We start from the raw sequence: 13,202 nt of genomic DNA, 5'->3' as shown, positions 1-13,202 counted from the left end.
TTTGTCCACAGTTGCTTTTATGTATTTGTAGTTATGGTGTGAGTGGGGTAGAAGTCATAACATCACACACAGGGTTGCAGACCTCACACCTCTGGCTGTACCTGTTTAGTGGGTTGTGCATTATTGTGCCTCAAAGATCTGCTGTGGCCATCAGATGGTTTGTGTTGCACTGTTATTGTCAGGCTACAGGCTGGCCAGAGCTGTCAGACTCTTACAGATGGACATCTGGACAGGCCCATCTATATAACAGTCAGACACAGGCCCAGATATGGGGGGCAGGCTCTTAATATTGCTCTTTCAATCTTACACAGTTGGTGGAATGGTTTTGTATTAGCTTGCAATTACTTTTGGGGATGAAATCTGAATCTCTACTGTCTGTCATTGCTGTTTTCACATCAACCTTTATTGGTTTGCCAATAGTTTGTCAAGCAAATGCAATGTTATGACAAACAGAACAGATATGTGAGGCATATGTGTGGACATTCTGTGACACCCTGTCATTCCACTGGTATAGATTGTGCCCACTTACTCATCAGTACTGACACAGTGACATGGAAACCTTTATATCCTGGCAGTCGATTTGTCACAACCTGCTGTTGTAGTAAGCACTGTGTAAGTTACTCAGATATGTGTACTGTCTATATGTGTGGCCCCCTGTCCCTCCATTGTTCAGCTTTCCCACAGTAACAGATATTGAGTTGTGGTCAGTGTGTAGAACTCATACCATTTGCAAAAGAGTTGCCATGGCCAGTCTTGAACCATGGACCCTGACAACTACAGTACTGCATTTAGACCACTAAGCCACAACAGGCACCAGTAAGTGGTGTCTACTTGTTGACACTAGTAACTACAAACATACATAGCACATTGGCCCATGCATATTGCAGAAATGGAAGAAGTTGTCAAGTTCATTGTGACAGCACTAGCAATGTGCGTCCTGCTGCTATCACCTTATGGACATAGATGTTACTGCAGTTCTATATGAACACAGGTGTGTTGAGGGAAGGGGGAATACCTTGCAACTGTACACATCTTCAGAGACTGTGCAGCTGTTTAGCTCATAATTTGTGCCTATTTGTCAGAATATTGTAGTTGTGTGGCAAATAATGGTGAATACGTTACAGACTGAAGTTAGGAAAGTAATAACAGACATGTGAGTTTCAGACTTTTGACCTTCAGAAATTTCATGTTACTGCAATAGCTGTTATTCTGTCAAGTTTCTGTGTTGCTAAGTGCAATATTTACGACTTGTCCCTATTGTGTGTGTGCCCCCCCCTTCCCTCCATTGAATAGCTTTCCTTCAGTAACAAATATTGCCTTCTGGAGAGTGTGCACAACTCCTACCATAGGTGTAGCTGACATGCAAAATAGCTGGCATGGCCAGTCTGATACCACATACCCTGTCAACCACAGTACTGTACTTAGACCACTAAACCAAAACATCCAACAGTAAGTGTTGTCTACTTCCTGACAGTATTAACCATGCAAAGACATAAGACATTTACCCTTGCATAATGTAGGAATGGAACAAGTTAGCAAGCTGACTGGGACAGAAGTGGGAATATGTAGTCTGCTGCTATTACCCTACAAACATAAATGTTACTGCATTTCTATGGGAACATGGATGTGTTGGGGGGCATACCTCTCAATTGTATAAATTACCAAAGACTGTCCAGATGTTTGCTTCATATTTCAGGTCCATTTAGCACAGTATTGTGGTTGACTTGGAAAATACTGACATATAATTACAGACTGGAATAAGAAAGTAATGACAGACATTTGAGTTTCAGACTTTTTACCCGTCAGAAACGTAATGCAACAGCAAGACCTGTTATAATATCACTGTCTAAGTTTGGCAGAGCAGTATTTCATAGCTATCCGTATTCGTGACCCGTTGCCACACATTTATTTATGGCTTTGTACAGATGATTTGCTGTGAGAGGCTAAGAGGTGTGTATGGGACTCCAAAAATTGACATCCGTGCATATGACCAATGACCCCACAGTGTCTTAGTCCTGCACACATACTGTAGTGAGTTTTGGGACCTTGGGGACTACTGCATATTCTAAGGCAGTCAGTATTTGGCAGACATTCCCTGTTGTTCCACATAGCTGTCAGTTGTCTGCTGCTATCCAAGAAGGCCAACCCATTCCCTTGCATACATGAAGCAATACCATAGATATGCTAACACAACACACTACTCCATTCATTTGTTGTTAATAAGAGTGACTCATATTGTTCCTGACATGCAAAATACTTGGCACAGAAAGTCTTGAAACATGGACCCTGTCAACCACAGTACTGTACTTAGATCACTAAGCCACAACAGCCAACAGTAAGTGCTGTCTATATCCAGACAGTATTAACCATGCATATACATAGCTCATTGACCACTGCATATTGTGAACATGCAACAAGTTATCAAGTTGACTGTGACAGCCATGGGAATATGTGGTCTGCTGCTATTACCCTACAAACATAAATGTTAATGTATTTCTATGGGAACACAGGTGTGTTGGGGGAGGGGGCATACCTCTCAAATGTACACATCTGCACAGACTGTCCAGATTTTTGCTTTACATTTTGGTTCCATTTAGCATAGTATTGTACTTGTCATGGAGAATACTGCCATATTGCTAAAGACTGAAGGTTAGAAAGTAATGAAAGACATTTGCATTTCAGACTTCTTACCCTTCAGAGAGTTAATGCAACTGCAAGATGTTGGGGGAAATTCAGTGTAGCTTACATGGAGCTAATCTCTGTGTAAGCATAGTACCATGGCCTGAACATGGAGTTCGGAGGCGGAGCGATCCAGGAAACGAGGCTGGGGGCATGCATGTGCCTCCCAGGCTGGGGGCGTGCATAAGCTTTCCAGCACTATGCTGCTACGGAGGCAATCACGGAGTGTAAATCACCTCATTTGCTGGTAAAAAACATGTGAATGAGATGATTTACTGATCCAGGAAGCAGACAGACATGCATGTAGGAGCCGTGTCTGCATTAGAAATGTATGCATGAACTTTCCATGTACCAGACTGTAAAATAAAAAATGGGCCTGTGACAACTAAAAGTAAAACATGTATTAGTTGCATGAGGCATGCCAATGGCCACAACTATGGCCATTGGCATGTAAAACTGATGCAAAATATTAAAAATCAAAAGTTATTTTTTTGGCAGATATGCCATGTTTAAGCAGAGCTTAGTGGTGGCCAAACATGTGATCTGACAAAAAATAAATTTAAAATATTAAAAGGGGACTATTTAAGCTAAAATGAATATCACCATTATACTGGCCAGCATGCAGATTCATACAATGGCAGGTAACAGTAGTTGCTACATTCATAGGCGCTTGTGTAGTGCTGTAACTAGGGTATGCGTAATTAGGTGTATGCAAATAAGCTAAGTTTATTGAATAGCAAACTGGGTCACTGTTTCTGTAGGTACCAAACTATGTAGAGGCTACAACCTGGTGGTGTAGGCAGAAGAGGCAGCTGACATGAAAAGGGTGTGTGTCATGCTTTGTGTAAGCACATTGGTGCTTCATGGCTTATATTTGCATTCAGCTAAGCACAGCTAAGTGGGTGTGTGTGTCTGAGGCTGCTTAACTATGCTTAGTTGGTGAGAGAAATGCTGATCATGCTCATGTACAAGGGAGGGCCCATTCTGCTCAGCCGTGTTTACACTAGCTCCATGGGTTAAAACTGGTGGAAAATGGAAAAAAATAAATAAAAGGAAATAGCAGACAAAAGGCAGTCAACTATAAGTGACTAATAAGGCATCTGCTACTCACAGTGGGCCATTCAAACCCCTCAATAATGTAGCTGGCAGGTGGAATATATTGCAGTCAGCCAATTACACAGGCTGCATTTGCAGCACACCAGTATAAAGTATGCAAAAACCTATCAATCTGATTTTTCCACATGCTCCGCACCATTGGAGTACACACTTGGGAATTTTAACTGACAAAATGATAGGGGCTGCTGCTGCTTTGCTACATCTCTACATGCTACAGACTCTGGCAGTGATGAGGATGATGCTGACTACTGGCCCAGACTGAGGAGGAGAATAGTGTTCAGACCCAGGGTAACCTTTCAGGGGCTACATGAGCTGGAGATAGTACAGTGCTACAGGGTGTACAGGGACATACTACAGCAACTCACCGAACTCTGCCACCAGCACCTCAGACCCAAACCCAACAGAGGGGAACCCATCCCAGTGGAAATAAAGGTATGTGTAGCCTTAAGAAGAGCACATTTATTTCCCCAACACCCCTGAGGAGAGGACCAGCAATATGCATCTCTTCCACCATATAGCACACTACTCAGAGGAACTGGGTGCCATAGACTGCACTCATGTCTGCATCAAAGCACCACCTGGTGAAGAGGATAGAGTCTACATCAACAGCAAGGGCTATCACTCCATCAACTGCCAGCTCATGTGCAATGCCCAGGGCATTATCATCAATGTGTGTGTTGGCAGCCCTGGCAGTTATGCATTTGCCAGGGGGGGGGGCATCCCCTATGGCCATCTTGTGGGGGGATGCTGGTTATGCTATGGAGACGTGGATGATGACACCCATCGGAAATGCACACACCCACTCAAGAATGCCATAATGAGGCAGATGCACAAACTAGGATCATTATAGAGCATGTGTTTTGGATGCTCAAGTCATGGTTCCACTGTCTTGACATATCTGGTGGAGCCTTGCAGTACTTTCCAGCCACATGTGCACACATGTTCATGGTATGTGCCATGCTACACAATATGATCCTGCAGAAACAGCTGCAGCAGGATCAGCATCAGCACAATGCCCATCACCATTTCCGAGGTTCCTACAGGAACAGAGAGACTCAGAGGAGGAGGCTCCTGAGCCTGTTCTTGTAGGTAGATGGAGGCATTCTCAGTATGCTCAAGCCTTGGCAAAGAGGCAACACATAGCACACACAATGACACTGTAGGTACCCATGGACTGACTCCTCTCTCTGACTTGCACACACAGTAAAATGGATGGCACACACATCACATTATCTGTAACTTACCATGTAAAGACAGTGTCCTGAGTACATCCAACACAGGTGGCCCTCACACACCATCTTCACAACTGCTGCAGGCACAAGGTAAGTCAGTCTTTTTAACAATAAATTAATTGATTAGTATGTTTTGGTAGCATATCTATGGTAATGCTGCATGCATGCAAGGGAATAGGTTGGCCTACTGGGATAGCAGCACACAACTGACAGCTATGTGGGACACCAGGAAATGTCTGCCCAATACTGGCCTCCCCACACTATGCAGTAGTTCCCAAGGCGACAAATCCCACTGCAGTATATGTGTGGGGCCAACTAACTGGGGGGGGGTCTAGGTCACAGGCATAGATGTCAGTGTGGGGGTCTTATACCCACCCCTCAGACCCACACAGCAAGTCAGCTGTAGAAAACCAGAGAGAAATGTCTGGCAAAGGCCCACAAATGGCAGCAATGTTGAATTACCCCCCTACAGACTCAAACAGTGATAACACAGAAGGTCTCACAGCTTCAGTAAGGCTATGAAGAGTCAGAAGTCTGAAACTCAAATGTATGTTATTACAATCTGACCTGTGATCTTTACTGATATGCATCTATCCCCAAGACAGGGCACAGTAGTGTGGCAAATAGAACCAACATGTAAAGCAAATATCAGCACAGTCTGTGCAAATGTGTACAGCTGACAGGTGTACCTCCTCATATACCCACAGAAATGCAGTCACATTTATTTTTGCAGGGAAATAGCAGCATAGCACACATTGGCAGGACTCTCCCAATACACATAGAAACATGGTGCATGTCCACAATATGCAGGGGTCAATGAGCTATGCGTATGTGTGGTTAATACTGTCAGGATCCGGCCAGCACATTCTCCTGGCTGTTGTCTTGTAGTGCCCTAGGTACAGTTCTGTCTTTGACAGGGCCATGTGCAGATAACTGCAGTGCCAAATCTTATGCATGTCAGTGACACCTACTGCTCTGCCACAGACATACCTGTAAGTCACAGTGCTATGTGGAATATACTGCACATATAATGGACTTCTTGAAGGCTTGTGTAGCCAAAGTGCTAAGGTTTTTGTGAATATAGTGCTTTTTGGTACTGTTGCCAGTGGTTATTTTCAGTAATTCTTTTTTTTATGTTTGCTTTTACATATAATTGACATGTCTGCACAGTAGAATGCACTCTGTACCCACACCAGTAATGCCCAACTTCTGACAGCAAGATGTCTGGACAAGGGCAGAAATAGAAGTGGAACAAAGACACAATGTGTTGTAAATATCACCCTTACATACTGAGAAAGTTGGCAGGGTGAGGGGTTTGCAGTAGTGGGAATTGCCTGAAGGTTATGTAGTCTGAAACAGCAATGTCTGCCATTATTTTGTAACATCACTCCTCAATGTTATGTAACTAATTTGCCATAAAAACACAATTTGCATAGACTGGATAAAACCTATAGTCAAACACCTGAATAATCTGCCAAAAAATGCACAGGTGAGAGGTATGGCCACATGAGGGTATGACATCTCAGGTTAGAAATATACCACACAAGCCGGAGATCCCCACCCAGTATATCACCAAGTTGCTGGACTGTTTAGACAGCGTCATCACTCAACTGGCTGTAGCCACAACTCCCAACTGGCCTTGTTGGGCAAGAATGTACATAGTTGGCCTCATAATATTGGTCTAAGCAACATACAACTAGTATTCATCTGGTAAAGCACTGTGATGATCTGAGGATGTCTGCCACTAGGTAATGACACAATACATTCCAGTGTCATACTACAGATATGTCAGAAAATTTCTGCTAAACAAACCCAGTACCCTGAGGAAAGTCCTGTGTACTCCTGAGAGGTATGCTGTAACACACAAAACCCAGACTGGAGTACACTTATCTTTGTAATGGAGTCATACTCTAATTATAGAAGGTCACACTGGGCATGCTCCTACACTTAGAGAATCACAGGACATGTTGGAACCAACATCAGACTATATGACTGTGTTGTGTATATATGTCTGTGCATACAGACAGCTAGATACACCTTAACTGTCCCTACACATGCACATCAGACAGTATTACCCTCAGCTAGTTGTAGGTGGCCCATATGTGATATATCTGCATCTGTTACATGTGATACACAATATAGGCAACAGATAACAACATATGTCAAGCATACACACACATAGATGTGGGGAAGTGAGAGACAGACAGTGGTAGAGAGAGACACAAGGGGACACAGACAGAGTGAGTCACACACACAGATACCCTAAATGGCATACAGTGGTGTTGTGCTGCGGACAGTGGCATACCAGTTGTAAACAGCTGCACTTGCCAGCATAAAAGGTGAGCCCCATTGTGTAATAATACTGAGGATGGGGTTATAATATCAGATCACCTGTGTGTGTGTGTGTGTGTGTGTGTGTGTGTGTGTGTGTGTGTGTGTGTGTGTGTATGTGTGTGTGTGTGAAAGAGTGTGTGTGTGTGTGTGTGTGTGTGTGTGTGTGTCCATAGGTCTAAGTATTAGGAGACTGTTCCCACTCAGTACATTTCACATTGCCCTACTTCACAAGATCTGCTGCTGTCATTCACCTTAGAAGTACCACTGGGCACCTATCAACCCTATAAGCTCTATAGTGTGTGCAATAACTGTGTAAAGCAATAATACAAATATCTAGATAGGTTTGAGTTCTAAACTCACTATTGGCAATTGTGTGTGTGTGTGTATGCACGCGCGTGTGTGTGTGTGTGTGTGTGTGTGTGTGTGTGTGTGTGTGTGTGTGAGAGAGAGAGAGAGAGAGAGAGACAATTGTGTGTGCGGAACTGAGGGAGTGTTTGTTTGTTATAGGTGAAACAGCTTATTCCCACCCACAACACTTCCCAGTACCCCATTTTATCAGTCCTACTGATGTCATTCCCCTTATCAGCACCTTTGGCCAGTTGTCAGTCCAGTACACTCTGTAGCTTGTACAATAACTGTGTAGCACTATAGTACAAATAACCAGATAGGCAGGGGTTCTACTCTCAGATGCGGAAAATGTGTGTGTGGATGTATAAGTGTGTATGTATGTTTGTAGGAAGAAGTATTTTGATGTTTCCCACCCAGTACCCTACTTTATCATTCCTGCTGATGTCATTCCACTTATCAGCACCTTTGGCCACTTGTCGTTTCAATAACATCTGTAGCACATGCAATAGCTGCATAATACTATAGTACAAATAATTAGATAGGCAGGGGTTCTACTCTCAGATCTGCAAGTGTGTGTGTGTGTGTGTGTGTGTGTGTGTGTGTGTGTGTGTGTGTGTGTGTGTGTGTGTGTGTGTTTGTGTGTGTGTGTGCGTGTGTGTGTGTGTGTGTGTGTGTGTGTGTAATTGTGTATGCTTATAGAAAGAAGTATTTTGAGAAGTTTCCCACTCAGTGCCCTACTTTATCAGTCCCAATCAGTCCTGCTGATGTAATCCCCCTTATCAGCACCTTTGGCCAGTTGTCAGCCCATTAAGTTCTGTAGTGCATGTGATAACTGCATCATACTAGAGTACAAATAAATAGATAGGCAGGGGTTCTACTCTCAGATCCTGCAAATGTGTGTGTAGGTGTTTAAGTGTATATGTTTGTAAGAAGAAGTATTTTGATAAGTTTCCTACCCAGTGCCCTACTTTATCAGTCCTGCTGATGTCATTCCCCTTAGCAGCAACTTTGGCCAGTTGTCAACCCAGTAAGCTCTGTAGCGCATGTGATAACTGTGTAACACTATAGTGCAAATAGTTAAATAGGTAGCAGTTCTACTCTCAGATCCAGCATATGTGTGTGTAAGTGTGTATGTTTGTAGGAAGAAGCATTTTGATAAGTTTCCCACCCAGTGCCCTATTTTATCAGTCCTGCTGATGTCATTCCCCTTATCAGCATCTTTGGCCAGTTGTCAACCCAGTAAGCTCTGTAGTGCACATGATAACTGCATAACACTATAGTGCAAATAGTTAAATAGGCAGCGATTCTACTCTCGGATCTGGCATATGTGTGTGCAAGTGTGTATGTTTGTAGGAAGAAGTATTTTGATAAGTTTCACACCCAGTGCCCTACTTTATCAGTCCTGTTGATATCATTCCTCCCTTATCAGCACCTTTGGCCAGTTGTCAGACCAGTAAGCTCTGTAGCATGTGGGATAACTGTGTAGCACTATAGTAAAATAACTAGATAGGCAGGGTGTGTGTGTGTGTGTGTGTGTGTGTGTGTGTGTGTGTGTGTGTGTGTGTGTGTGTGTGTGTGTGTGTGTGTGTGTGTGTGTGTGTGTGTGTGTGTGTGTGTGTGTGTTTTATACCATTTTGAGTTGTGTACCACCCTGTACACTTCCCATCACCCTACTTTACAAGGCCTGCTGATGTCATTCACCTTGGAAGTACCTTGGGAGAAAGTGAAATCATTTAGGCTCTGTGGCACATCTGATAACTGCATAACACTGTAGTAGAAATAATTAGATAGGCAGGGGTCCTAATCTCAATACTGGCAACTGTGTGTGTGTGTGTGTGTGTGTGTGTGTGTGTGTGTGTGTGTGTGTGTGTGTGTGTGTGTGTGTGTGTGTGTGTGTGTGTGTGTATGTGTGTTTGGGTTAAAAATAATATCCTATGTGGGTTATACCAGTTTGAAGTGGTACCACCCTCCCATCACCCTACTTTACAAGGCCTGCTGAAATCATGTAAGCTCTGTGACGCACCTGATAACTGCATAACACTGTAGTAGAAATAACTAGATAGGCAGGGGTCCTAATCTCAATAATGGCAACTGTGTGTTTGTATGTGTGTGTGTGTGTGTGTGTGTGTGTGTGTGTGTGTGTGTGTTTGGGTGAGAATCATATCCTATGTGGTTTATACCATTTTTATGCATGGATGCCTGTTTATCACCTCCTCATGGCATTACTTTATATAGTTTGTTAATGGCATCTGCCTCACATGCAGCATGTTAAACCATTGTACAGGCCATACCAGTCATCTGTACAGATGTCTATGGAATATCCAGATGTTTGCAACCTATAAGTGGTCTTTGTCCCCTAACAATGGCCATGTATGTGATATTGTAGCCAAATAGGTCACAGTTAATGTCGTGACACACATGGCAGCATCAGATATCATAACTGACAGAAGCATCATGCAACACCTCTTACCCTATCACTTGTCCAGCCTTGTAAGAGCAATAGATGACTCCAGTTACTATGTCTGGTGGGTTATCTCATCATCCATGAAGGCATTCACAACATTACATGTTGTAAGAGGTAATTGGTTATGTCCCATGCATATAATCTATGTGAGCATGTCATGTGTATGTAGCACTATAGTATATCAAAGTGGATATGTAGGTTTACTAATCTGTCTATTGCCAACTGTGTTTGGGTCACTGTATCAGTCTTTACTGTGTGTATGTGAAGGATATACCATTTTGTCTCCCTGTTCCACCTGCATGCCCTCACCAACTGCATCAGGGTTGAGTGTATGGGAAAGAAAAGGCAGGGGCAACAGGTGCTGCAGGTGAATATGTTATGGTTAATCTAATAGGTAAGATTGTGAGGACCTACTGACAGTACTCCAGTAACCTGTTCTGTATGTATAAGCCTGTGGTACTACTCAATGCTGGGGTGACATGTCTGAAGGCTACCTGTCTGTGACAAGGGGTATGTATGCAAGGTCACACTGTCTGACAGCAGTGTCTCTCACACACTGTTACATGCATACACACCTGGTAAATGTACATAGAAAGCTGTACCTTGGCTGTGAAATGGTCAGTGTATTTCCACTATGCCATACTCCATGTTGATAATGTCTGCAGGGCCACAGACACCTGGAACACAAACAGAATACAGCATGTCAAACTACATTCAATCAGTGGTACTAACAGCAATACTGCATCATGGCTAATAAGATACATACACCTTCATGTGTACCCATAACAAATGCATGCAGACAGCACCTTACACAGTAGTACATAGCAATACTGTAGTATATTCATCCTGTGCATCAGACCCATATTAGCATGTCCTTGCATCGATGGTATGGATGACAGGGATGTGGCACAGCTATCATCATATTCACAGGGTGTGGTGTGGATCTGCCAGAGGCCTAGGCTGGGCCATATAGTTGACATAATGTGTGTGTGTGTGTGTGTTTGGAGGGGTATCCTTTAGATGGGCTGTGCAGATGTGCTGTGTGTCTGGAGGTGATCTCCCTGTGATACAGATGTGTGTATGTATGTATGCACACGGTCATGTCATGTGATTACCCTACACAGGGGTATGTTGGACAGCTGTGGACTGTACATGGCAGGGTGTCCAGTTCACCGTCTCTGTCCAATGGACACATGAACTGGTCCTGCCAGGGGTCTCACTGGTACCACTAGGCCCAAAGCCAGATGCAGTACTGCTTGTTGATGGGGACTGCTGTCTGCTGAATCCATGTCCCTGACGGGACCGGCCAGGACCACATGCCCATGGCCTGCTCCATTGTAATGTGGACAGCAACCCCCCTTTTGTAGTGCTTGTGTCACTGACACTATGGGAGTGTGAAGGTGCATGAACCAGTAGACTCTCAGCTAATGTTGGTGCTGACCTACATCCACGTGGCCGACGCCCATCTCCCACCACATGCTCTAGCACAAACATGTCATGGTCGAGGACTGCCAAGGTCTCACCCCACCGTTTATTCATGACCTCAGTATTTTGATGTGTGGCTTCAACAAAGTCATGTATGTCACCATGTTAATCAGGAAGAGTTGCATCAAACACCATGAGTATTTGTCTGGTGTTGCACTCACTACATTCCTGTGTTTCCAAGACAGCCCAAAACATGCATCTGGTGACACCTGCTCTGGCACTTGCAACAACAGCTTGACGAGCAACAGTTCTCCTGAGAGCACCCCTGCCCATCCGCCTGTGTGGGACCTTGCATGCACTCCGGCTATGGCCAGTGTCTATACTCACACCTGTCATAGTCTCCACACTAGCCTGTTCCATGCCCCCACCTGCCAACTGTCCATCATCTGTGGGCATTGTGACTGTGTCCGGGGACATTGTGGATGACTGTGGGATGCCAACCGATGGCACAGATTTAGCCCCTGACAACCTCACCTGTGCCTGACTATGACCATCATCATTGTCAGAGTCTGCAGAGGCACTGACATCAGAGTCTGAGTGGGAGGGACCATGACCACCATATCCACTTGTGCGGGGAAGACAACATATGTAAATTAATACCTGCACTATAATGTTTGCTGTTACACACATGCACACACACACACACACACACACACACACACACACACACACACACACACACACACGCACGCACGCACATGCGCGCACACAGACACACACACAAACACGTGCACACAAGCACACACAGACACACACAGACACATACATGTGAGATGGCAGACAAGGCATTACACAGACCTCACAATAGCCAACTAGTGACATTCATAACACAGTCAGACCACTACATACACACCCTGGTCAGGCCCTTGACATCATGCAGTGCAGCCCTTTCCACTTAATGTTACTACTTATATACACCTCTGTGATACTTGAGTAGTGTTAGTAGGTGATGGGCCTTCAAGTACAACACACAGCATCCATGTACACATAATTGCTTTTGCATAGCACAGTGGAAACTCCTACAGAACATATCTCTCAACTGTGCAGAGTGTCGCTGAATGTCTGAATGTGTCACTCATATTTCTGGTCTGTTCTTCATAAATTCTGTGTTTGTCTGACACATTACTAGGATGATCTGAGGACTGGTGTCATTAATTAATGACATATTTTGAGTTTCACACTTCAAAACCTGCAGTACATATATGTTACAACAGAACCGGTTACACTAACCACCTTCTAAGCTTACAGTGGATATTATAAGTGTAGACACCCCTGTTAACATACCAGGTTTGTCTGATATATAACATGAGACAACAGAAATCATGTAATAGCATTTCCCACATATTAATGTGAACAATAACCTGTGCAATCCAGTTGAAGAACAAACACATCAGTTAGGGGTAAATAGGCTAGTTGCATGACTGTGCACACCCTTAAACTAATAATTTGTTAAAGCACCTTTTGATTTCATAACAACAGTCAGTCCTCTTGGGAAAGTGTATATCAGCATGCCACATCTCCACTTAGCAATATTTGTACACTCT

This window comes from Protopterus annectens, chromosome 10.part0, assembly GCF_019279795.1.
Source record: "Protopterus annectens isolate FY-2018-M chromosome 10.part0, PAN1.0, whole genome shotgun sequence".
Classification (NCBI taxonomy): Eukaryota; Metazoa; Chordata; order Ceratodontiformes; family Protopteridae; genus Protopterus; species Protopterus annectens.
The sequence above is the reverse complement of the archived record's forward strand: the minus strand, read 5'-3'. Positions refer to the sequence as shown.